Consider the following 27,402-nt stretch of genomic DNA (forward strand, 5'->3'; position numbering starts at 1 on the left):
TTGTGGATACTCTATCAGCTTGCCTGAAAATGTCCACAAAACACACACATCCTTCCAGAGGTAGGATTCTGTTACTCTTATCGCCATCATCAGGTAACTATCCCTTTTCAGAAACTAATGGCAGGACCAGATAGTCTCCAGTTCCTTTCCTAACATAGAAACTACTCTTCTGACTGAATTTCTATGCTCTGTTTTTAAACAGGGGAAGTGATTCCATATTTTTTTGGTTAACCATATACTTTGAATATCTTGCAGTTTTACCCATAACATCTATTTTTATTATTTACCAGCATAATTACCAAAGAACAAATTTGTTTAATAAAAACGTTTCTACCATAACTTGCATAAAATGAGGTGTAGATCAATATACCTTGGCATAGCTGCTTGTAGAATTTGGACTTTTTCATACATTGCTGGCTACCACCCCTGCAGTGTGGATTCTCAGTGAGGCTAACCAGTCCTGCAGCTGAAACTTAAACTACTAATAGACATATCTCACTGTCCATGCCAGATATCTTTTTTATTTTTGAGTATTTTATTTTTAAATTTTTATATATTTAGGGGGTCAAGTGCAGATTCCTACATGTATATGTTGAGTAGTGGTGCCATCTGGACGTTTAGTGTATCTGACACACTAACAGTGAGCCTTTTACCCACTAGGTATTTTTTTCAAACCTCATCTCTCTTCCACCCTCCCACCTTTTGTAGTGTCCAGTGTCTATTATTCCATTCTGTGTGTCCATGTATACCCAATATTTAGCTCTGACTTGTAAACAAGAACATTAAGTATTTGACTTTCTGTCTCTGAGTTATTTCTCTTAGGACAATGGCCTCCATTTTGCAGCATCCATGTTTCTACAAAAGACATGATTTTATTTAAATTTTAGACAAGTGGCTTAACTTTTTTAAACTTTGTGCCAATTCTTTTAACCCTTAAAGCTAGATAAAACCCTTATGTTCCCTGAACGTAGCTTTCCCTTTCCATTTCTCTTTTTTCTTCTTGTCTGGGGCAGGGGAACCACAGAAGTGATTAGTAAAAAAAAAAATACCTGTGTTCAAAGTGTCCTTAAAATACTTGTAATCTTAGACCTGAATGCAAATCTCCCCTCTTTACAAAAGTCCATTATGAAAACTCAAGAATGAAATCAAAATTATAGAAGGAGTGGAGAAGGAGGACCACTCTCTATACTGCTTTTCCATGCATATTTTTTAGCGTATTGTCCCCTGGCCGTATTTTTTTTTAGCAAATGGTCATTCCTCTGCTGTTTTTACATTTTTTAGAAGATGTTTTTAGAACACATTTTAACTCAGTCTTACAGATAATGTTCAAATTTTAGGGGCCTACGTGTTTTATCAGTTTGTTCTTTTCTAAGGAAACAGTTGAGTAAGAACTTTGGTATTCTTCTAACCTAAATTATGGCTGTCATGAGGTTAGTGACTCTGGCAGGCAGAGGTAAGAAGTCTGAAGCCTGATTACTTGGTCTCAAAGTGAAGGAAATGGAATCCTGAACCAAATAAATAGGTAGTAAAGGTAAATTAAAAACATGAAAAAAATTTCTGAAAGGTGCAGGTTGAGTAGTATTATTTTCTACTCCTGACTGGTCTACCCTGTAGAAACTCTGCTTTTTATTATATATCTTCATTAATAGCTTCTTATATATCTGTCCAGTGTTTCTTTATGTAAGTGAAAACAAATGTGAATACGTGTTCTTACTCCTCTCATATGCGTGTACATGAAAGGTAGCACATTATATAACCTCTTTTGTAACTTGCTTTTTGTCCTTAACAGTATGTCTTGGGAATCTTTCCTTGTTGTACAGAGAAAGTTTTCTCATTCTTGTTTTCTAAAAACTTTTATTTGAAGTTCAGGGGTATATGTGCAGGTTCATTATACAGGTAAATTTGTATAAACATTATACAGGTTTATTGTACAGATTATTTAATCACCCAGGTATTAAGCCTAGTAATCATTAGTTGTTTTTCCAGATACTTTCCTTCCTCCCACCCTTCACCCTCCAATAGGCTCCGCTGTGTGTTGTTCCTCTCTATGTGTCCATGTGTTATCATCACTTAGCTCCCACTTTTAAGTGAGAACATGTGGTATTTGTTTTTTTGTTCCTGTGTTCTTTGCTAAGGATAATGGCCTCTAGCTCCATCTATGTTCCTGCAAAGGACATCTCATTCTTTTTTATGGCTGCATAGTATTCCATCTATAAGAAACTTAAACAAATTTACAGGAAAAACATCAACCTCATTAGAAAATGGACAAAGGAGATGAACAGACACTTTTCAAAAGAAGACATACATCAACCAACAATCATATGAAAAAAACCTCAACATCACTGATCATTAGAGGAATGCAAATCAAAACCATGAGATACCATTTCACACCAGTTAGAATAGTTATTATCAAAAAGTCAAAAACTAACAGATACTGGCGAGTATGTGGAGAAAAAGGAATGCATATACATTGTTGGTGGGAGTGTAAATTAGTTCGTCTATTGTGGAACAGAGTGTAGTGATTTCTTGAAGACCTAAAAACTGAAATACCATTCAACCTAGCAATCCCATTACTGGGTATATATACCTAAAGGAATATAAATTGTTCTATTAAAAAGACACATTCACACGTATGTCCACTGCAGCACTATGCACAATAACAATGGTATGGAATCCACTTAAATGCCCAACAACGATAAGATGGAAAAAAAAAAAAGTTGTACATATACACCATTTTTTAAAATAACTGAGTAGTATTTCATGATATATGTATATCGCTTTTTTTATCCAATGCTCTGTTGATGGACAAAAGTTGATTCCATATCTTTACTATTGTTAATAGTGCTATGACAAACATAAAAATGCAGTTATCTTTTTGATATGATTTCTTTCCCTTTAGGTATATACCCAATAGGGAAATTGCTGGATTGAATACTAGTTCTATTTTTGGTTATGTGAAAAATCTCCATATTGTATTTTTGTAGAGGTTGTACAGGGACAATTTGACTTCCTCTTTTCTTCAATTTGGATGCCTTTTATTTTATTTTATTTTATTCTATTCTATTTTATTTTATTTTTTCTTGCCTGATTGCCCTGGCAAGAACTTTCAGAACTATAGTCAATAGAAGTGGTGAAAGTGGGCATCTTGGACTTGTTCCAGTTTTTAGAGGGAATGCTTTCAACTTTTTTCCATTAAGAATGATGTTGACTGGAGATTTGTCATATATTGCCTTTATTATGTTGAGTATCTTCGTCTGTGCCTGGTTTGTTAAGGATTTTTATTATAAACTAATGCTAAATTGTGTCACATGTTTTCTCTGCATCTATTGAAATGACCTATGATTTTTGTCCTTAATTCTGCTTATGTGATATATCACACTTATTGATTTGTGTATGTCGAACCATCATTGAATCCCTGGGATAAGATCCACTTGATTATGGTGTACCTTTTTTTTTTTTTTTTTTTTTTTTTTTTTGATGTGCTGTTGGATTCGATTTGCTAATATTTTGTTGAGAATCTTTGCATCTATATTCATCAGGGATAAGGTGACACTGGCCTCGTAGAATGAGCTAGGGAGAACTCCTTTCTCCTAGATTTTGGGGAAAAATTTCAGGAGGACTGGTAGTGGTTCTTCTTGCATGTTTGGTATAATTTCACTGTGAATCAGCCTCATCCTGGGCTTTGTTGTTGTTGGGAGAGTTTTAAATTACTGTTTCAATCTCAATATTCATTATTGGCCTGTATAAGAGTTCTGCTTTCCCTGCTTTAATCTTGGGAGGTTGTATGCTTCCAGGAATTTATCAGTTTCCTCTAGGTTTCCTGGTTGGGACCATATAGTTATATATAATAGTCTCTGATGATCTTTGTGCCTCTGTGGTATCAGTCATAATGTCTCCTTTTTCATTTATGATTGTGTTTATTTGGATCTCTCTTTTCTATGCTACTTACTTGAGAAGAAACCTGCTCTCTCTGGTCACAGGCCCAAGGCACAATTTTGAGAGTTTAACACTGGGCTGCATCCTACCCTCGGGTCAACTTCAAGAAATTAGAAAACTAACTCAGGATATTAATGAGAAATGTATCAAGGAGCTAGGTATCTCACAAAGCAAAAGAAGAAATTCTAAACCTAAAAAATCTATTGAAGGAAATACAAAATGTATTTGAAAGCTTCAATAACAGAGTAGATCAAGCAGAAGAAAGAATCTCAGAACTTGAAGACAGGTCTTTTGAAATAAACCAGTAAGACAAAGATAACAACAGCAAAAAAGAATAAAAGGGGATGCACAAAGCCTTTGAGATATCTGGGAGTACACAAAGTGACTGAAATTAGAAATTATTGGTATTCCTGATGGGAAAGAAAGATTATGTAAAAGCTTAGAAAACCTGTTTAAGAAAATAATTGATGAAAACTTCCCACATCTAGCAAGAGAGTCAGATATCCATTTGCAGGAGGCCCAGCAATCCTCAGGAGTATACATTGCACAAAGTGCTTCATCATGGCATATTATATTCAGAATGTCTGAAGTCAAAGTGAAAAAAAAAAGTTAATTAGCAAAAGAAGAGTGACTAGTCACCTTTAAAGGAAACCCCATTCGACTAACAGCAGATACTTCAGCAGAAACGTTACAGGCCAGAGATTATGAAATCTCTGGTTACTTCAGTCCTTCATGCTATGGGGGATAAACAATGTGTTCAAAGGAGCTATGGGCTGAAAAGTCCTTGTACATTGAGTTGAAATACACAAATACTCACACACACACACACACACACACACACACACACACGTGTGTGTATGTGTGATTTCCTGGCTAAGAGTTTAATGACAGTGCCTCTCTCCTTTCTCATCTTCTCTGTTTTATACAGAGTTAAGAAAAGAAGGGCTTCTAAACCTTGCTCATGCAGTTCACCTTTTCCCTTACTTGCTGCCAACTCCAGGGTGGCAAGTCAGCAATCCCATCAGTCTTCATTGAATCAGAAGGCTGATTATGTAATTAGAATGAACCAAACATTAGAGGAACCAAGTGACAGAAACTGGTGAAAGTGTCTTACAATAACTTTTACTCTGCATTACATGCAATGACCAGACCATATTTGGAATTATTTTACTCTTCATTTGATCCTGTGTGAAGGTCAGACACCTCACTTCTCTGAACCTGAGATAATAGATATGGTATTGCTCCCTTGTGATTAGGGACAAACAACCCCAGTTTCCATGGCCTTCAGCAGTACAGTATTCCAACAAATGGCAAGGATGTCTTTGTACTTCCTACAGGATAAAGAGTAGAGAAGCTATGGTAAAATTTCACAATCTTTCTCCTCCTGTTATACCTCCACCTTTGGCAGAACCCTATTAAAACTTTTGCTTTTCTATCAAAAATTTTCTCATCAAAGACATAAATCTCCACTCAAATAGCTTAGGGAACTTACATTTTGAATGGCAGATAATCTCAATTTCTTTTTCTTTTATTATTATACTTTATGTTCTAGAGTATACATGCACAACGTGCAGGTTTGTTGCATATGTATACATATATGCCATGTTGGTGTGCTGCACCTATTAACTCGTCATTTACATTAGGTATATCTCCTAATGCTATCCCTCCCCTGTACCCCCACCCCACAACAGGCCCCAGTGTGTGATGTTCCCCGTCCTGTGTCCAAGTGGTTCCATATGAACTTTAAAGTAGTTTTTTCCAATTCTGTGAAGTGATCTCATTTTTCAGTTCCCACGTATGAGTGAGAACATGCGGTGTTTGGTTTTCTGTTCTTGTGATAATTTGCTGAGAATGATGGTTTCCAGCTTCATCCATGTCCCTACAAAGGACATGAACTCAACCTTTTTTATGGCTGCATAGTATTCCATAGTGTATATGTGCCACATTTTCTTAATCCAGTCTTTCATTGATGGACATTTGGGTTAGTTCCAAGTCTTTGCTATTGTGAATAGTGCCACAATAAACATACATGTGTATGTGTCTTTATAGCAGCATCATTTATAATCCTTTGAGTATATACCCGGTAATGGGATGGCTGGGTCAAATGGTATTTCTAGTTCTAGATCCTTGAGGAATAGTCACACTGTCTTCCACAATGGTTGAACTAGTTTACAGTCCCACTGTAAAAGTGTAAAAGTGTTCCTATTTCTCCACATCCTCTCCAGCACCTGTTGTTTCCTGACTTTTTAATGATCACCATTCTAACTGATGTGAGATGGTATCTCATTGTGGTTTTGCTTTGCATTTCTCTGATGGCTAGTGATGATGAGCATTTTTTCACATGTCTGTTGGCTGTATAAATGTCTTCTTTTGAGAAGTGTCTGTTCATTTCCTTTGCCCACTTCTTGATGGGGTTCTTTGTTTTTTTCTTGTAAATTTGTTTGAATTATTTGTAGGTTCTGGATATTCCCCTTTGTGTCTGGATATTAGCCCTTTGTCAGTGAGTAGATTGCAAAAATTTTCTCCCATTCTGTAGGCTGCCTGTTCATTCTGACGGCAATTTCTTTTGCTGTGCAGAAGCTCTTTAGTTTAATTAGATCACATTTGTCAATTTTGGCTTTTGTTGCCGTTGCTTTTGGTGTTTTAGACATGAAGTCCTTGCACATGCCTATGTCCTGAATGGTATTGCCTAGGTTTTCTTCTAGGCTTTTAATGGTTTTAGGTCTAACATTTAAGTCTCTAATCCATCTTGAATTAATTTTTGTATAAAGAGCAAGGAAGGGATCCAGTTTCAGCTTTCTATTTATGGCTAGCCAGTTTTCCCAGAATCATTTATTAAATAGGGAATCCTTTCCCCATTTCTTGTTTTTTGTCAGGTTTGTCAAAGATCAGATGGTTGTCGACGTGTGGTATTATTTCTGAGGACTCTGTTCTGTTCCATTGGTCTATATCTCTGTTTTGGTACCAGTACCATGCTCTTTTGGTTACTGTAGCCTTGTAGTATAGTTTGAAGTCAGGTAGCATGATGCCTCCAGCTTTGTTCTTTTGACTTAGGATTGTGTTGGCAATGTGGGTTCTTTTTTGGTTCCATATGAACTTTAAAGTAGTTTTTTCCAATTCTGTGAAGAAAGTCATTGGTAGTTTAATGGGTATGGCATTGAATGTATAAATTACCTTGGGCAGTACGTCCATTTTCACAATACTGATTCTTCCTATCCATGAGCATGGTATGTTCTTTCATTTGTTTGTGTCCTCTTTGATTTCACTGAGCAGTGGTTTGTAGTTCTCCTTGAAGAGGTCCTTCACATCCCTTGTAAGTTGGATTCCTAGGTATTTTATTCTCTTTGAAGCAATTGTGAATGGGAGTTCATTCACGATTTGGCTCTCTGGTTGTCTTTTATTGATGTATAAGAATGCTTGTGATTTTTGCACATTGATTTTGTATCCTGAGACTTTGCTGAAGTTGCTTATCAGCTTAAGGAGATTTTGGGCTGAGACGATGGGGTTTTCTAAATATACAATCATGTCATCTGTAAACAGGGACAATTTGACTTCCTCTTTTCCTAATTGAATACCCTTTATTTCTTTCTCGTTTGATTGTCCTAGCCAGAACTTTCAACAATATGTTGAATAGGAGTGGTGAGAAAGGGCATCCCTGTCTTGTGCCAATTTTTAAGGGGAATGCTTCTGGTTTTTGCCCATTCAGTATGATATTGACTGTGGGTCTGTCATAAATAGCTCTTATTATTTTGAGATATGTTCCATCAATACCGAATTTATTGAGCGTTTTTAGCATGAAGGGCTGCTGAATTTTGTTGAAGGTCTTTTCTGCATCTACTGAGATAATCATGTGGTTTTTGTCTTTGGTTCTGTTTATATGCTGAATTACGTTTATTGATTTGGACATGTTGAACCAGCCTTGCATCCCAGGGATGAAGCCCACTAGACCAATATCCCTGATGAACATCGATGCAAAAATCCTCAATAAAATACTGGCAACTCGAATCCAGCAGCACATCATAAAGATAATCTCAATTTCTAAAAGAATATTTAAGCTTAAGTTGCTTAAATGTTATTCATTATCTCATAGTGCACTGTACACAATTTGGGGAGAATAAACAGCAACTTGATTCCAAAAAAGGTCATAATTTATTGATCTTGTTGTTCTAGGAAGATGGAAAAGCACCTACATGGCAAAATCTCTAAAAGTTATGGCTCAAATGAGAGTTCCCCAGACTTTCCCTGTCACTCTTATGACAGTGATGTTTGTGTCTCTCCTTAATTAAATCTGCATCACTTTCTATATGGAATTTGATCTGCTCTTCCATCATCACTTATAGGGGCTGTTTCCTTTAGATATAAGTGGTGTTCTCCCTTTCATATATGTTTATATTTTAAAAGAATCTATACATTTTAGCATTGCCTTGGAACACAATACTGGGGCTTATGGCTTTTTAGTGTTGTCGTTGTGGTCAAGTGTTAAGCCTCTTAATGTTTTTTTGCCTAGTTTGAACACATACAGATTGGGGCTTGATGAATCCCCATTTGTATAATTCACTCCACAGTAGAAGTCTATGTCATCATTTCTCATGGTGCTGGAGGCATACTCCTGGAATGATACTTGAAGGCCACTTTAGTCAAGAAATACTCAAATGGGCGATTACATTCAAAATGTAACAGAGTAGTACTAGTTTATTATATAACTGTCAACTGAATTCCTCCTAGGAGACAGCACCATGAATTCAGCTCTGCTGCCTAAAGGAGAAGATACCATTTCTTAGGATTCTGAATGACTCTGACTCCCTATGGGGGAACTTATTTTTAGCGTTCTATAGATATGTCCACTGGAAAAAAAATTGGGCTAAGCCCAAACCTATAAATTGCATCTTATTACAGTCAAGTTAACTTAACCAGCTACCACTATCCAATTCTGTCTAGTTTGATATGTACTACTTCTGTCTAGCTTGATATGTATTTCATTTGACAACACTAGTTGTATCATTTCCCCTAACTAAAATTTATTTTTTATAAAATAAGCTATAGAACTCTTGTTTTGGACACATGTGGAAAAAAATCATATGTACATTTCTGAAATCTTTCTATGATTGCTCACTCTGAAACAACTTAAATTTTTGAACTTCTATTGACAAAATCTATAGGTTTCTTACCTATTTGTCTTTGCACTCATATGTAGATTCAAGAACCTAAAAACTGTGATTAGTGGAACAATATGTAGTACTTAGTAGGATCCATAAGTGTCTGCCTTGAGGATTGAATCAAGAAGCCCACCAAAGTCTTCACTGACTTGCCACAGTGATTCTTGACAAGTTCAGAAAAGTGAAGGGCCTTGTTTCTATATTGTCCACAAAATGTCCCTTCTGGAATCTATTTCCTAACAGAGTCCAAGCTCAGACTGGAAACCCATTGGTTAGTATTTTTTTAATTATGTGCTAGTTTTTCATAAATATCTCAGAGCACACACTGTACTTGAAGAGATCTTTAACCCTCAACAATTGGTGGATGTGGTAGTCACTGAAAAAACCTTTATAATTAATGTATATCCCTATCCGTGTCAACATACCACACGTATTTCAAAAAGGCTCAATAGAATATGTGCCTGGTCAGGGACAATTTCAGACTAGCTTCTCACCTGGCAATCTGGGGTGTGAAGTCACGTCTCATGCAATGCCCTGCCAATGACAATAATTCCACCTGAGCGTACACTACAGACTTCAAAGCTCATGTCAGCTACTACCTTTTCCACTGGTTGTTAAGGATTACCTGCTTCGCCAATTACTAACTGTGTGATCTTGTTGTATCATATCTAGGGTTACTAGATTCAGGAAATAAAAATGCAGGGCACCCAGCTAAATTTGAATGCAGATAAGTACGCAAGATTTGAGACACATTTAAACTTAAAAAAATTTGAAATTCAAATGTAACTGGATGCCCTGTATTTCATCTGACAACACTAGTTCTATCACTTCCCCTAACTAAATTTTATTTTTCTCATCTCTAAAAACATTGCCTCATGTGAACTGCTGTACACATTAAATGCGTGCCTGGCTCAGAAAGCACTTTGTAATCTATAATTAGTTATGTGTTATCATTGTCATTATTGCAATTATTCACCTATCCAATTATCCAATCTGTATTTCCATAGAGCTTGTGTTCAATCTACTTCCAAGTGGATCACTTAAATATTTTAATATTAACAATATACTTATTTTTTAAAAGGGGCCCAATATTGCTCTTTGTTGCTTTTTAAGACAGCATTTTAAGATTATGTTTTGGTGTCTATGGTCATGAGAACATTTTCCTGTCAGTTCCTCCTGGCATTGATGGATGGCCTGCATCTGTTGTACAAACAATCATGGTGAAACAGTAGGAAATGTTGTTTCAACTTGACTTTACTCCCTGAAATATTCTAAGCATATGGTGAAGTGGCAAGAGTATGGTCCCAGGGTGGGAATTTTGAGAGACAAAGGGAGCCTACATTTTTACATCACTCAGTTGGATCGATAGAACCTTCATTAGCAAAATAGTCTCAGGAAAAAGTACCAAAATAGCTGAGTTCCTTCCCACCCCCAACCATACCTAAGCTAACCAAATATAGGAAGTCTTAAATGCTACATTTCAGATAAATACATTTTGTTAAAAGTACATTTTTATGGCTGGGTGCAGTGGTCATGCCTGTCATCCTAGCACTTTGGGTGGCCGAAGTCGACAGATCGCCCGAGGTTGGGAATTCGAGACCAACCTGACCAACATGGAGCAACCCCGTCTCTACTAAAAATACAAAATTAGCAGAGCATGGTGGCACATGCCTGTACTCCCAGCTACTCAGGAGGCTGAGGTAGCAGAATCACTTGAACCCGGGAAGCAGTGGTTGTGGTGAGCCAAGATCACACACCATTGCACTCCAGCCTGGGAAACAAGAGCGAAAATCTGTCTCAAAAAAAAAAAAAAAAAAACAAAAAAACCAATTTTAAACACATTTTTAAATAAGAGTTTATGTTTTGGGAGAATAGAAAGAAAGAAACATAATAGGGAAAAAAAAAAGTCTAGAATAGTTGGCTTTAATCAAGGTACTAAACAAAGTTCCACACTCCAGACATTTTTCAGATTTCAACCTAAAACAAAATGAAAGCCCTTCATACAACCTTTGAAGGTCTAAACAGAAATAAGGAAACTTACTTATTAGTATTAGTATTGTAGTGTAACAGGCCTTAACAGATAGAGCTTCCTTTGCAAAATTAGGCAAATATGTCTGTTTCAAAGAAAAGAGAAAGATTGGGCATCCTTTTAAGAGAGACACACAATGACTTTGTCAAGTGTACAGCTCCTGGGCAATCTTGATTATTAATAACAGCAGTCTAACTTAAGCTATCTAGACACTGGAGTGCCTCATAAAATGAGTCCATCTGTAAGAAGGTCAGTGTTATAACCTGGTTTCCGGGAGAACTAGTCCCAGGAACACACTTACTGCTGCTCTCAGTGTCCTTCTCATATCTAATTTCTGCATATTAGCCTCCTTCTCTTCTATTGTAGACATCTAGTATTTCTTCAAATTGTAGAAACAAGGCTGCTAAGAGCACCAGAGTTCTTCTTGAGAGAAGACTGACTGTGATAACTATGTTTTAAAAATCCTATGGAAAAACTCTGGTCTTTTTTCAATCAATTGTGACTAGCAGAAAAGTCTTATATTTAGGCGTCCATTTCTCTACTAGAAAATTGTAGTTGATGGCTACAATTTTATAACAGAAAAGACATCTTTAGGAGATATCTCACAAACGCTGAATGAGGAAAGAAATTTCCAGAAAGATATTTCTACTCATAGAAAATGGGAAGAAATACTGAGCAGGCAGACCAATAGATATTCACTATAGAAAATTGACAGCTTTTCTATAATTAATATCAGACACAAAAGTAAATTACAATTGCAGTATGTGCTAAGTTGTAACACAGAAGCTTGGTTGGAAAGGGCCTTTTTGAGGAAGTGTCTTTTAACTTGAAGCAGAGAGAAGACTGGATAAGAAAAGTTTTCCTGCCACAGTGTGTGAGACAGCCTTAAGGGAAAAAAGTACTCAGTGTTTTAAAAAACAGTGAAAACACAAGGGTCACTGTGGCTTAGGAATGATGAAAACATATAGAGCAACTGGAAGTCATGCCAGCATGGGAAAAATTGTGTTCAGGAAGCCAAGTTAAGGATTTTGTATTTTTTTTCCTCAAGTGTAATGGATTTTTATTAAAAATATTTGTAGGACCCAATGCATGTTTTCATAAATTATATCTCACAGATGAGAATTTAGGGACCATAGAAAGATAAGAGTAGAAAATATGAATAAAGAGTAAAAAGTTTATAGTTGGGCTAAGGTGGGATATGAAGACTGAAATTATCTAGTACTGCCTTTGCTATGTTGCTAGATCAATTTTTTTCCTTCCCTTTACCATGTTGAAAATCACCACATGGAATATCTATATTCAGCCAGACTAATGAATCTTGACATTTCTTATATGTGCTCACCTGTTCCATGATCATGAAAACAAATTGAAGTGTATTGTTAGGACACTAAATTGATCTGTTATCTAAGGAAGTAAAAAATAGTCCGTGTGGAAAGGCATCTTTCTGTAATAATTTTTTAATAAAAATAACCATGTTATAGGAAGTTAGAAATGCCTACGAGAATTCATCTATCCCATTGCCCAATTTTCAGTAAGACTTCACCAAACACCTGTAATAAAGGTCTGCCATATTAAAAGACATCAGAGAAGTTGAGTCAATGATATCATTTAAATGAACAAGCAAATGGTGGAGACACTGTCTTCATTTTTTGTTATTAATGATTTTGAAAATACAATTTGCTTGAGATAAGCTTAGGACATAGCTATAATGAAGAGCAGCAAACAAAAATACTCCTGCGTGATAGAGTGAGCACACACCTGATATGGCATTGAATCTACATATTACTTTTAAAATACACCGGAAAGGAAAAAACAGTCAAATATTACCAATTACTTTTGTTTTTTTTAACACATGGACCTTCAACCAATTTGATGTAATCTTCTTTTTTCCCCCATTGATTCACTTGACAGTTAATTTTGGTCATGCATAAATATATTTATATAATTATCACAATGAGTTCACCAATGAAATATTTATTTTAGGGTACTATATTTTTACATAGTAAAATGTTATATGTTAACTAAATAACTAAAAATATAAGCAGAATATGCCTGGTTGGGATAGACTAAGGTATTCTTTTGCAATAAGACACCAAACAATTATTCAATGACTTAAGAGATATACCAGTCTGTTTCTTACTCATGTAATAGTCCAGGGTAGGTGTTCTTGGCAAGTGGATTGTTCCCTTTTTGTCATGATGCAGAGACAGAGGTGGACAGTGGCATTGCCATCTGCAGAAAATGACTTCATGATTGGCCATGCCCTGATCATCTCAGCCAGTAGGGAGAGAAAAAAGAGTATGGCAAGATATCCAAAATCTGAAAGGCCACATGTCAATTCATTTACATGGCAATGCTTTGTTGCTAAGACGGCTAAGATATGCCGTCTGCAATAAGACAGCTGAATCTTAGTCCAACTCCATAATTGTGAAAGAACATGGATTTTGGTGGACAACAGTCTTCATTATGTGGTTAGAATAAAATTTATAGAAGAATATAATTTAAATACCCTCAGAAAATTAACATTTAAGGCCAGTCCTCACCTCTGTTGTGGGTTTACGGACCTCTATCACCTTAGTCAGCAGATGAACAAACAGTGACAGCTATGAGAGTGGGTGTTCCTTTATTGGAGTGGCTGTCAGCTCAGACAGTTAAGGGCTCTGTGATCTTGAGTGTTCTCGTGACAATGTTTACCTCACAGGATTATGGTGTGAATTTAATGATGTTAAATAATAAAATAATGTAAAACAAATGCCTTGGGTTGAAAGCAAAGTGAGACCTCAACAGATGAAATTCTGTGCCACTCTTTTTTCTGTCTTCTGCCCAGAGTGGCTTCATATTATGTAAGAACAAGATTTAGACAGATTCAGACAACATAGAGCTTCCCTCTCGATCTCCAACAAATTTAGGCATTAGAATATATTGGCGTATTAGGTAAGCTTTATGATTATACTGGATGATATTTGGCTTTATCTGTGGTCCTAAGGGAGCTGCACACATTAGGGGAAGGATCACTTTGTGTTAGCCGGGTACCTAGAAGACTCCATGCAGGAGTCTCTGGACTCACAGTCTGGGGATACCTGAAGTCCAAGGAAAAATTCTTGTCTTTATTTGTAGAGTACTCACATGAAATGGAAGGGGCATGACAACATAGAACAAATATAAATGAAAGAGTGGGCCCTGTGTAGTAAACTTCCTCCACCAGACAAACACAAGGAGAAAATGGGTAGGAGAGACCCCACTAGCAGGTACATTTGTCAAGGCTCTCCAGAGAGGCAACATCAATAGAGGAGATTTGAAAGAGAGAGAGAGAGAGAGAGAGAGAGAAAGAAAGAATAGGGCAGGCTCCTGGAGATTGAACTAAGAATTGATAATTGACCTTACAGTCTTTCTTTTTTTTTTTTTTTTTTTTTTTTTTTTGAGACGGAGTCTCGCTCTGTCGCCCAGGCTGGAGTGCAGTGGCCGGATCTCAGCTCACTGCAAGCTCCGCCTCCCGGGTTTACGCCATTCTCCCGCCTCAGCCTCCCGAGTAGCTGGGACTACAGGCGCCCGCCACCTCGCCCGGCTAGTTTTTGTATTTTTTAGTAGAGACGGGGTTTCACTGTGTTCGCCAGGATGGTCTCGATCTCCTGACCTCGTGATCCGCCCGTCTCGGCCTCCCAAAGTGCTGGGATTACAGGCTTGAGCCACTGCACCCGGCCTGATGTTACAGTCTTGAGTTGGAATTCCTTCTTTTGGAAATCTCAGTCGTTGCTCTTAAAGGCCTTCAGCTGATTGACTGAGACCCATTCACATTATCAAGAGTAATCTGCTTTACTCAAAGCCTACTGATTTAAACGTTATTCAAACCGAAAAACAATCACAGTAGCATGTAGAATATTGTTTGATCAAACAACTAGGCGCCATGGCTTAGTCAAGTTGACACATAAAATGGACCATCGCAATATGAATGGCCTTTTAACACACAGAAACTTAACACTTGAGTGTGTGCATGGTCCAGTCAATGCTCTGGGATTCGATCCACCAGATTAGTTAGGTACCTTTTTCTTGGAAAAAAAGAAACGCTAGAAGAAAGTTTAACCCTCCCTCTTCCACCCACGGAATAGTGTCTTTCATTTTCTTTTTAGACAGGAGTAGGTGACAGGGCTACTAAATAAAATTGATGAGGAAAAAGAAATCAAATAAGGAAGGATAATCCTTATGTAGGCATTGCAGAAAAAATATGAAAATCTGTCAATAATTTTATAACTGGTGCATCCGAAATAAATAATATATGTGTATTTTTATGGAGAGGAGGGTTAATATTTAATTTTAGACTTACTCTTGTCAAAAGGAAGCAAGAAGGAACTAGGTTACTAGTTCTGAAAACATGCTAAAATGCAAACAATGTAATAAATCTTTTGTTAGTTGTATTTTTATAAGTTTGCTCTGAACAGAATTGCTAAATATTTTCTGATAAACTGTACAGGAAATTGGCATTCTTTAAATCTTCTGAGAATTCAAATAGTAATAGAATATATTAGAATGAAGCATGGTTGCAATTTATAGTGAGCATCAAAGACAAAATAAATTCACTTTAAATGAGGGAAGTTTATGAAATAAACTACTTTTCTGAGTAGGAGCAAAATAATTTAAGCTTAGTTCTGTAAACTAGCATATTCCTTTGTTCATGGGGGTTGAAATTTTATGGAGCTATAAACAACAAAGGGAATTAACAACCTGTAATGTGTCTAAAAGAGAGAAAACTGGATCTGCATATAAATTGTTAAAAATAAAAAATAGTTCACACTTTTGTATACTTATTTTGTAATTATTTTGAAAGTATGCAATATGTTGGGCTCTGATATGTAAGAGAAGAGCTCAACCCTAAGAGCAACTGTTCACAGACTCTGATTGAGAAAATATTCTACAAGATAATGAGTCATCTTTTGTCAACCCATCCAATTAAAATGTTTATTCTGCTAAGATGCAATTGTTTTGATAATAAAACATTTTATGAAGGCATTTCATGGAAGAGAGGGTGTGAGGCTAAAGTAAGTGTTTCAGGCTTATTTACTGTTTTTCCTCTGAAAGAATTTTAATAAATTGTGGGTGTTAAGAAAGCTATAAGAATATAATTCTAAAACCCAAATGTACCAGAAGAAATCCAACACTGACTATATCTTTCATTTGCTCAATAGCATGTCCTTTCTTTCCCTTTTGCCACCAGCACTGTGGCTAGTCCATATCCTACATATTTTTTATTCCCTTAATCATATTATCACTCTTACAGAGATAAACACAGCAACTGTGCTTGGGCTTTCCACAGTGTTAGTTCCACTTGCCACTTCTGTCAAAGCAACAACAGTTCATGTAATAAAAATCACATACATTCTCAATTCCAAGTTGAAAAGCAATGCATTGCAGAAATAAATTTATATATGTGTATATATACTTATATGTGCACATACACTCATAACTTTTTCTATACTAGTGATACCTGTGCTTTCAATAGCATTTTCTCAAGTCTGAAGGAAGACATTGCTTCAGTCTCACTGAACCATCCCCCAAAAGTATGCCCCAATATACTTTCGGGTAATACACACACACACACACCCACACACACACACACACACACGCATACACGCATGCAACTTCTGTTTTCATATAATCTAACTTGTTAACTTCTTTTTATTATTTTATTTCTTTTGTCCCCTGCTTTCTTAACACTTTACTCTCTGGTTTGTTGGTTTTTAATGGTACACTTTAAATCCTACCTATTGCCTATACAACAATCGATAAGTTTATTCTACTTTCGACTTCAGCACTCAACCTCCAGCAATTCATCAGTTACAGTTCATGCTTTTCTACCCCTGCTCTAGTTTCAATGGAGGTTTCTGTTCATGGATTTCTGCTCCTAATAAGTTGTGATTTTCTGTATCCAGCCTGTCTGTTTCTCCAATTTTGGGGGCAGTAGTTTGCCCTATGACCTTAACACCCTTACAGATCTAAGAAGAGTTGATTTTTCAGTTTTTTTTTTTAACTTTTTACTTGTTAGAATTGAGCAGTGACTTCCAAGCTTCTTTCATGCCGTACCAGAGACTGTAAGTCCTGCTTTATGTTTCTACAGGGAAAAAAATAATCTTTATCAGCTGAAGTGTGATAAAACATATTTTCTGATATGTTACAGTAATTTTGTATAGATTTATTTGTCTTTCTTCTGTTTTTTCTGTGGATTTGGGGTGGTTTATGAGATTAATACTTTTAATGGCATATTCTTCTGTCACAGTATCGAAATCTAGAATCTTCAGTGATTTTCATTTTACTTTTTACAACTGAGGGAAAAACTGGTGTCCTCCATTTTGTTTGTTTTCTTGTCCTCTTTTATCTTGCATAGCCCTGCTATCTCCCCTTTTGCTTTTTCTTTTGCCACTTAATTGACAAAAGATGTTTCTCTCTCAATTTTGGTGTTTTTCTTTGCCAGGAGCTCTGGGGGTCTACCATGTCAAGTGACACGCACTGTTAAATTCTTTCCCTACCATATATGCTATGACCTATCTAGATACATTTTTAGTGTTCAGATTTACAGTGGAACTACTCTTTCTGATACTTGTTTTTAGCTCAACTTTAGCCCAATCACAGCTTCCCTCTTGTTTCTTCCCTCCGCTTTTCCTCAGATTGCTCTTGTTTGATCTCAAAGTCTTGTGCCATGTGCAGGCTCATAAAAGAACTTCCCAGAGTTTGGTGTTTTCTCGTTTGTTTTCATTTGTCTTTCTTTCTTTTGTGATTACAATTATTTAAAAATTAAGCCATATTCTGCCTTCAAGTATGTTGAGTGCATTGCTTGGCATAGTTTTGTTTCTTGCTTCTTTTTCTGTATTCATCTATAGGAAATATTGAAGACACAGACACAAGTTCCACTAGTTCTTCAGCTGTTCCTTTCACTCCTGTTTTCCATGAGAAACCAGAGTCCAAACACTGTCTGGAGTGGGGTAGCCTTTAGGAGGCGTCACCCAATGCTGCCCAGTCTGAAGTTAACTCTATGTAGGGCACCTAGGTCCTAACTAGGCTAACTAGGCCCAAGGTAAATTTACCTTAAAATTCTCCTTATTAGACTTTTTTTTTTTTTCAGTTGCTACCTTAAAAATGTTTGCTCCTCCAAAAGTGAGGAAACAGATGGTTGAGTCTTTAGGAGGCAGACCTCCTGCCTTCAAGATGCCCAAAGTACCAGTGTACATAACTCTAGTCACACTTGCCTAATGGATTTCTTGTGTACAACACATTTAACAGTAATGAACGTACATGCATCATGAAGTTTGAACCTAGAAGAAGCCTTAAAGATTATCTGGTATCACAAAAAAATTAAGGACCTTGGCAAATAAAATAACGTTTTAAGTTTGTCATGGATATGGTCTGAGTCATTCTGAGAAGCCAGGTCTTCTGATTCTCAGTCCAGTGCTCTGTGTATTATGTGCTAATGCCCAGTTTATATGAGGAAATGCTTTGGCAGTACCAAGACCTACACGAACATTAGGGGTTAAATTTAGTTCTCTAACCTTAACAAAAAGTTGAGATTTTATGTACTTTCCACAACTCATTTTACTTTTAGGTATGCTCTGACCTACCAAGATACATTTTTAGTGTTCAGATTTAGAGTGGAACTACTCTTTCTGATTCTTACTTTTAGCTCAAATTTAGCCCAATCATTGCTTCTCTCTTGTTTTCCTTTGTTTGTTTATGTCAAAACAATCAAAAGCAAATAAATTTGATCTTTACATCTATCTGTAAATGTATTATTTCAAGCAAGTATTATGATGTGTTGACAACAATTATCAACTTACATTTTCACCTATATAGATCCAGGTTATCTGTGGACATAGGAACTAGATGGATACTCCTAAACTAGTTTATTATTTAGATCCCTTTTAACTGGGACATATTTTGTCTTTCTGATAGTATACATCAAATGGTTGCATTATGCAATCGAAGCCCAAGAACACCTGCCTCACTATATATATGATAATTGTAAGGAGTACAAATTTTGGTATATTCCTAAAGAACTCCCCTATTTTTTAACCATGTAACTAATGAGTAACTTTATATATAGGAAAGTGGGATAATAACTGGTCAAGATGAACTTTCATGATTTATTCTAGCTCTTAAATACATGAGCCTTTTTAATATAGTCTTCAAATCTGGGATGAAATAAACAGATTGATTTTACTGGAGACACTTATTTGTCACCACTATCACCCATGAGTGTTACATACTTTGGTGCAAACTGCTTTGTTTTTGAAGGGAAGAGAATGAGATCCAATCTTTATAAACTGATTTTCACATAAATAACATTTTCTCATGTTGTCAGCATTCAATTTTCCACCAATACACTTACAAGTTTTCATAAACTGTCAAATGCAAATGTGGCACTACCCCTGAATGAGTATGGCTTTCTTCATAGAGACTTTGATGCTGAAACAATGACAAGTCATAAACACTCACCACTGGCCCATTTCCATGGTGAAGTTTCTCGTTGCAAACTCAACAACAACTGTTGACCTCTAGACCTAAAGACCATCAATTACCCAGCTTACAGAAGTGGAATATAGTGAACAAGCAGCATTGGACTGTCACCCAGTTAACATCCTATCATGAGTTGAAAAGCAATTTGTCCAATATTTCAACTGCCAGGGAGAATTCTTTATTAGCTTTTGGATAGGTTTGCCTTTCAATTGGATGATTTGAATAGCTACTGAAATAGGAGAGATGCTGCCCTCAGATAATGATTTTGCATTTCACCTCATCATTAATGCTTTGGACCTCAAGGGAAGTCACTGTGCCTTTGATGAAGGTCGAAGCATTTTATAACCTTAATAAAGGCTCATGGCCCTAGGAAGAGCAAGTGTGAGCAAGTGTGGGGGATTGACTGAATAAAAATATAACTAAATTGCCGCTTTATACTAGACCAGCTGGAGGATTTAAAACACAAATCAACACTTAGAAAGTACAATGACAATCTAAACTTTACTGCTATTCAAAACTACACACACTCACACACACACACACAGAAATTGGCATTATTGCAAAAAATGAGAGAAACTATATTTTTCTCCTTTACAGCAAACCTTTTTTTCTGAAGTTTTTAATCACTAAATATTTTACAAAGTTCCATGCAAAGATAAGATAATAAACATAATAAACACCTTAACAGATTTGAATACAAAACAATTACCTATCCTGAGGATTCTTAGTTATTGTTATTTTGTTTCTACATAGAGTTAACTCACCATACTTTGAAGTGTGAAATGAATACAAGATAATAAACAACAATGATTATGAGAACTACATCATCATTTACATTTCCCAAAGGATAAGTCATTTTATCCCAAACATTACTAATAAATTACAGCTTTCAATAGATTATTTAAGGGTACTGTCAAGGGAAATCATCCCAACTTATAAATTCATTGAATCGTTTTTCAGTTTCCTAGACTTCTACTTCCTTCCTTCAGGCATAGTTTACTGGCTATACCTATGTTCTCGGGAACTAAGACAGGAAACAAGGGTTGCCATGCCAGACACTGAGAGAGAATAATATTTCATCTGCATTGACCTTCACAGAAACCTTTAGGGAAAGGCATTATCATTCCTATTCGCAGACTGTGGATCAGAAGGTTAAATAATTTTGCAAGGTCACACTCCTGATGAGTATCAGAGCTGAATTCTTCTGAATTCTTCCTGGCTTTCAAATGCAGTAAACCATACTGCCTTCTGCAACAATAGAAGAGAGCAGGCCAGGAGGGTTGGAAAATAGCCTAGACTAGGACAGTGGTTGGAATGCACGGACTGATTCTCGGACCGGTAGGACACCTGACTAGGGGGTTGGTTCCCACGATGAGTATTCGAGAACCTGATGTGACAAGTTTAAATGCAAGCAAGTAAGACTCCGGTTTGACTTAGCAACACAAAGTGGAAAACAAAATATCCTTGTATGGTGGCAAGGGCTGGACGACTGCTAGGTTTCCAAAGAAATTATCCCATATACTATAGGAACATTTCAGTTCTTCAACCTTGTATGTCTATATCCCTATGAATTCCAGCTATGTGAAATCAGGGTGGGGATTTCTCTTCCACTTTATCCCAAGCATTCAGGAAATGCTTGATAAAAGGTAGGTTCTCAATAAAGGAATAATAAAAGAAGGTAACCAAAGTTCAAGAGAGGCAGAGGACAAAATTCAGAGTTGGCATGCAGATACCCATTCTAGGCCCAAAGGCAGTGTTTCTGAGGATAGGCACCAACCAGGAACATGAACACATTAATGAGCCCAACAATTCCATAATTTAAGAACAATGCTTATTGACTTTAACTCCTGCACTTAGTTCTCTCATGTCAATGTACTAACGTTTAGAACTAGAACTGCCCTTGAGCTAGCGCAACTTGCAATACAGAACAGAAAGTTATTTGATTGACTGAGGTTCATTCAATATACATACCTCTATTGTCTTTGCAACTTGTAGGTATACCCATCATTAAACGAAACCTGGTGCACACCTTCTTTGGTCACTAAAGCCAGCTCCCATATGTACCATGTCTCAATCCAGGTCCTAAAATGTTTTTACTTTCTTTGAAAAAATATATGTATTTATATTTTTGTTCTCAAAATTTATTGCTGCTATACCACATACCAGGCAATGAGAATAAAATAGTTGAATAACTATCATTGAGTATACCACTTGGCAGGGAAAACAGGAAACTATGCAAGAATTTATAGTGTAAAAGTCTTCGATAGAGAAAAATATTGAATGCTAGAAAATCATATACTAGTATTCCCAGTTACTTTGCCTGAGATCAGTGTGTCCTCCTGGCATCTTTTCCCTTTATTCACGTGTTTTTGTTATTATATTAAAAATATATATTCAATGAAATCCATCAGGATAGAGTGTGTACATCTCAGTATCACGGAATGCCCTCCTTCTTGGATCAGCTTGTTTGCTGTCACGGACACTGTGAATCTTAAACTGATCTGTATTCCCTCTTCGCTTTTAGTATTGAGATGATTAAAGCTACATGTGTAACCCCTGCCTGCAGTTATATGTACTAATTTCATCCTTTTCTAGTCTTGTTTTCTACTTACCTTTTTTCCTTCACTACTGATGTCATTCTCTTATTCTAAGTTCCCTCAATGAATAGAATGAGATGGGGTAAGAACAGATAAATACATCATCTTCCAAATGCCTCTCTTATCTATTAACCATCCGGGCACTTTGTACATAGCTAACTTTCTTGTATATTTATTTTTCTTTCTGGACAATTAGTCTGAGGGTAAAATTGCAATTTCTGCACTGCATTATATTGAATGATTCAGCACATTCTGAAGTAGTAAGATTCCCTTTTCCTAACTCTACAAATTAGCTGTTCTTAAATTTTTAAAAATTGTGCAAAGTATTTTGAGGGCAGAGCCACTTTTTCTCTTCTTTGAGGAAATAATACTTTTAAAGCTGCAAGTTATATATAAAAAACAAATAACATGATTTTTACATGGGAGGATTAGCACAAAAAAAAAAGGACTGCAGCTATTGAAAACTATGGGAAAACAAGAAGAATGTAATGGAGGAGTGAAATTATACCTTATTAACGAGGATGGTGCTGTTACCTCTGGCTGGCAGAAACCAGGGAGATGAATGAGCAAGTTCAAAAACCCCAAATCGGAACAATGGTTAGCAAATATTCCCATGCATTTAAAGATAAGTTTACCCTTTATAATAAAATATACCGTTTGATCTCTTTACATCATCTCCTGAGAATCTGTGTCTGATTTTCAATAACTCCTACCCTATAGGAGGTTGTGTGTTATCAAGTGATGAAGGCCAACAAATGGACCTTACGTTTGAAAATGAGACACACTTATTAGAAGAAAATGACCAGCCTCTAAAGTTCATGCCTAGTAATTTAAACCTATTCTTAAATATGACAAAAAGTAATAAGATTTCAGTTTTCTTTCTATACTTGCATTTGGTATAAACATGCCCTGGCTATAATTTTTTATTAATTTTCAAATAAAATTTATAATTATTAGAAGTTTTATGAAGAATTTAAAAATAACTATTGTTGTTAATAGTTACTAAAGCTTACTTACAGAAATAAAATAGTGGGCAAATGTTATAATGAAACAACTCACACACACAAGTAAAAATCCCACATAAGTATCCATTAAATAAATGAGAAAATTTTCAACTTTATACATAATGCAAGTAAAAACAATGTCATGAGTTTCATCTATGAAATAGACAAAGACCTTTTTAAAAGATCATATACAAATTGACAAGGAATTGTTTATGAAATAAATGGGCCTTCTCATATATTGAATGAATAATAAATTGGTATTTTTAGGAAAGTTTGGTAGTATGTGCCAAAATCACGAACAATGCTGATAGAGTTTGAAACAAACATTTCATATCTAGGAAATTACTCTGAGAATATAAGGAGTGATTTATAGATTTATGTAATGTTTATCAAAGCATTAATTATAGTAATAAAACATACAATGTAAATGTGCAAGAATAAGAAATACTTTAATAAATTTTATTATGCTATGTGGCAATTAAGTATATTTTACAAACAAAGGCCAGGCACAGTCATTCACACCTGGAATCCAAGCATTTTGGGAGGCCAGACCAAGGTGGGAGGATTGCTTGAGGCCAGGAGTTCAAGACCAGCCTGGACAGTATGGCGAGACTCTGTCTCAAAAAAAAAAAAAAACACCTTAGCTGGGCTTGATGGCATGTGGCATGGACCTACAGTCTTAGCCACTTTGAAGACTGAAGCCAAAGGATCACCTGAGCCCAGGAGCTTGAAGCTGCAGTGAGCTATGATCTTACCTATGATGTTAACACTGCACTCCAGCCTGGGTGACAACAGAGAGGGACCCTGACTCAAAAAATATTTTAAAAGCAGATTCTACAAACGAATAGGATATGTTTTAACATATCACAAAGGAGGATAAATTAGGACATCAATTGTATATATGACAGAATTATAATTCTAGAAAATGAACAAATAATCTATACATGCCATATAGGATAAAAAGGCTAAGTGAAAATTCATAAAGATATTAGCTAAGATTCATTTGATAAGATTCTGGGTGACTGTTTATAAATGTTCTTACTTGTGTTTTTCTCTAAACTAGATTGTAAGCCAGAGAGAGAGAGAGAGACCGTTTTTAAAACCTTTATTCTATGCACAGTGGGTGCTTAGTAACAGTTGCTTAAGGGAAAGCAGAAATACAAACAGGCAAATGTAGTCATTAAAGATCTGCAAAGCCCAGCCTTGCAGAGAAGGCCGCAGACTGACAATTCTGGGGATAACATATAAATGACCAAGGAAAGCAGCATGAATACTTTCTATTATGAAAGAATCATGAGATTTTGCATATTTAATGCAAGACTGTGAAAATGTCTGTTTTCATGAACTGATATAAAAGATCTGTACACATAAAAACTCCTCAGAATTCAGTTTGCCTACTTTACTGAAAGACTAAAGCAATCTCTGCTGGGAACCCATCTTCGCTTTCAGAGGTTGTATACCCTGAGGAGTCAACGCTTTGTCCCATCAACTCAACATTTCTTATAGAACATATGCTTGTACTATTTATATATTTTAGTGTGTGAAAAACAAGGACATTATTTTCTGTAGGGCTATTAATACGCCATCACACAATATTTTTGCTCTTCCTCTTTTGTGCATTTCTTCCTCTATACTTTTGTTCATTTGCTTATTCTTCTTAAGATAAAACCTTATTTTCTCCTCTGCTCATGGATGTCTAATATCTCCACTAAGGCCCAAGCTCATTCATCTTCTATGAAACCTTCCTTGACTCAACAGTCAATGCATCTTTCCCTAACACATTTCAACCTCTAAGAAATTAAACAGTTGCTCACAGAGTAACTTTTTCCATCGCTTCTCAACTAGTTTGGGGATACAAGAGGGCAGGAATCTTGATGCACAATTGTCTCGTTTTTCTCTCCAGTGCCTAACACAATGCTGATCACACTCAATAAAGGCTAATTAAATGATTTCCAAACATGTTAGAAGTAGTTCAATGTTCCTGAAGCAGGTTTTTATCAAAACAATGTAATGCATTGGATACCATAAGGTTTTTAAAGAGAATACCCGAAGGAATGTAAGATAACTTGGACCAGATGGGTGTTCATTTCAAGATGGCAGGGGAACATTTCCAATGCTGAGCGACTCATTCTTCCCACCTCCTCCTGTGTAGACTCTGGCTTGTCACACCTTAATTATTTAACAGCCCCTGCTTGGCATGAAACCAGAAGAAACTGGCTCATTAATGTTCCATTCCAGCACACATTCTTTCCAAAAGGCTTTAAGAAACTCATGAATATTTCATTGTCTCCATCAGTGCCAAAAAGATGGCACCATTATCTAGGAAACCAAATGCTACTTGCTAGGTTGGCTTCCCTGAGCTACTTACACCCAAACAGGGTGCATTCCCTCAATTATCATTTCTGTAAGTCCACACATATTAACAGGTGATATAGATACAAAGCTGAATCTGAAACAGGGTAACTAATAAAAGAAAGCATGTAGGAGGTCTCTTATCTTTAAAGGAAGATACCTGCTTTAAGCTAGGTGTATATATATATGCACTCAATCAAAACTCAGCAGAGATTAATACAGTTTAATTGAACCTAATTTTTTAGTGGCACTTAATGAAGGTAAAAAAAAAAAAAAGAAAAAGAAAAAAATAGAGATATATCTGACCATAGACGATCCCTTAATAGACTCTGGTTTTTTTTTTTTGTTTGTTTGTTTTTTTGTTTTTTTTTTCTTTTTCTTACCCCTTTTTTTTGTAAAGATCCTACTAAAAATCAAAAAAACTCTGGAGTTTGAATCTTTACTGTAATGTTTCCCACCCTCTCCTTTCACACTCTTCCCTATATGCTCAAGAGCCATATGATTGGGGACATAAGGAAGAGCTGCTTTACTCAAATATATCCAAGCTGTGAGCCAATTTTGAAAATAGAATCTAAAAAAAAGGAAAGAAAAGAAAAGCGTATCATATTTTGAAGTACTATAGGTCCACAATGGCTAGCGAATTATAGTATTATACAGAATTTAGGATATACTAATGATAAACCTTGCATTGTTAAATGATAGATATTTTCTAAATACTTATTCCTTTTGAAATATACATTTTACACCTTAGAATTACTGCAAAAAGCACAGGTATTATTCTCCCATTTTATAAGTGGAATAAAACTAACATATGGAGAAGTTAAATGGCTTGTCTACAAAATATCTATATGTATATATAACGATCTGTTGGTGAACCTAATCATAAAATGCACAATTAATCAGTCCAGATCTCTTTCATTGAAACCATATCTGTATTTCTAAGGGGCATTCTTCTCTTGGAAATTTAATGATAATATTTTCTCGGAGAGATTAACTCTCCAATTTAAGCACAGTTTCAAAGTATTTGGAAGTTGGGTATAAAACTTAGTTCAAAATTGGCTTGCAAAACTCTGAAATGTCTCCAGCTGACAACTAATTATCTTTTTTTATAATTTTAAAATAATTTTCAAAAATATCTGATTACTAAGAACATGCCATTCAGAGTACAGTACTAGGTGCAAGCTCGGCAGCTTCATATCACTCATTTGAATTTCTCATTACACTATGTTCCCTTCTGTTTGTTTCCAAAGGCATATTTTATTCCATCTTCATGAGAAGGAAAGGTCATTAACTGCAATTTGACAAAGAGACAATTAAAATGTGGATTGACCATTGCTAAGATAATCACAGTGCAGTTATCATATTATAACTTCAGCTAGTAGCACGAGCTGCTATTTTTTAAACTAAATGTATTTTTGAGATAATCTTTTACCATTAAAATGTTCTGTAGTTTCAAGTGATTTGCATTCCTGATCCACTGCTTTTACTGGTATCAGTTTTCTACTCTGGCCAGAATAACCTTCACATGTAGATGGTTATGGATAACAAAAAGCATCAATTTATTTCAAAGGCACAGATAATATTCTCACCCTATTTACTAGTTTCTACTTATCCACTGAGCAACATTATTAATAAGATTTGGAGAAATCGAGCAAGTGTATTGTTGTTCTCTGAGTACCCTAAGATTGGCTACAGAGCCAAAATCTTAAGTGCCAGCCCGGTAAGATGAAAAAGGTTTCTGGCAGCCTGAATGGGCTTCAAGATGGAGGTAGTCCTCAAATCTTCATGATCTGTAAGTCATCTAATAAATATATGTTTGATAGATGTGT

The sequence above is a fragment of the Piliocolobus tephrosceles genome, chromosome 18, assembly GCF_002776525.5.
Source record: "Piliocolobus tephrosceles isolate RC106 chromosome 18, ASM277652v3, whole genome shotgun sequence".
Lineage (NCBI taxonomy): Eukaryota > Metazoa > Chordata > Mammalia > Primates > Cercopithecidae > Piliocolobus > Piliocolobus tephrosceles.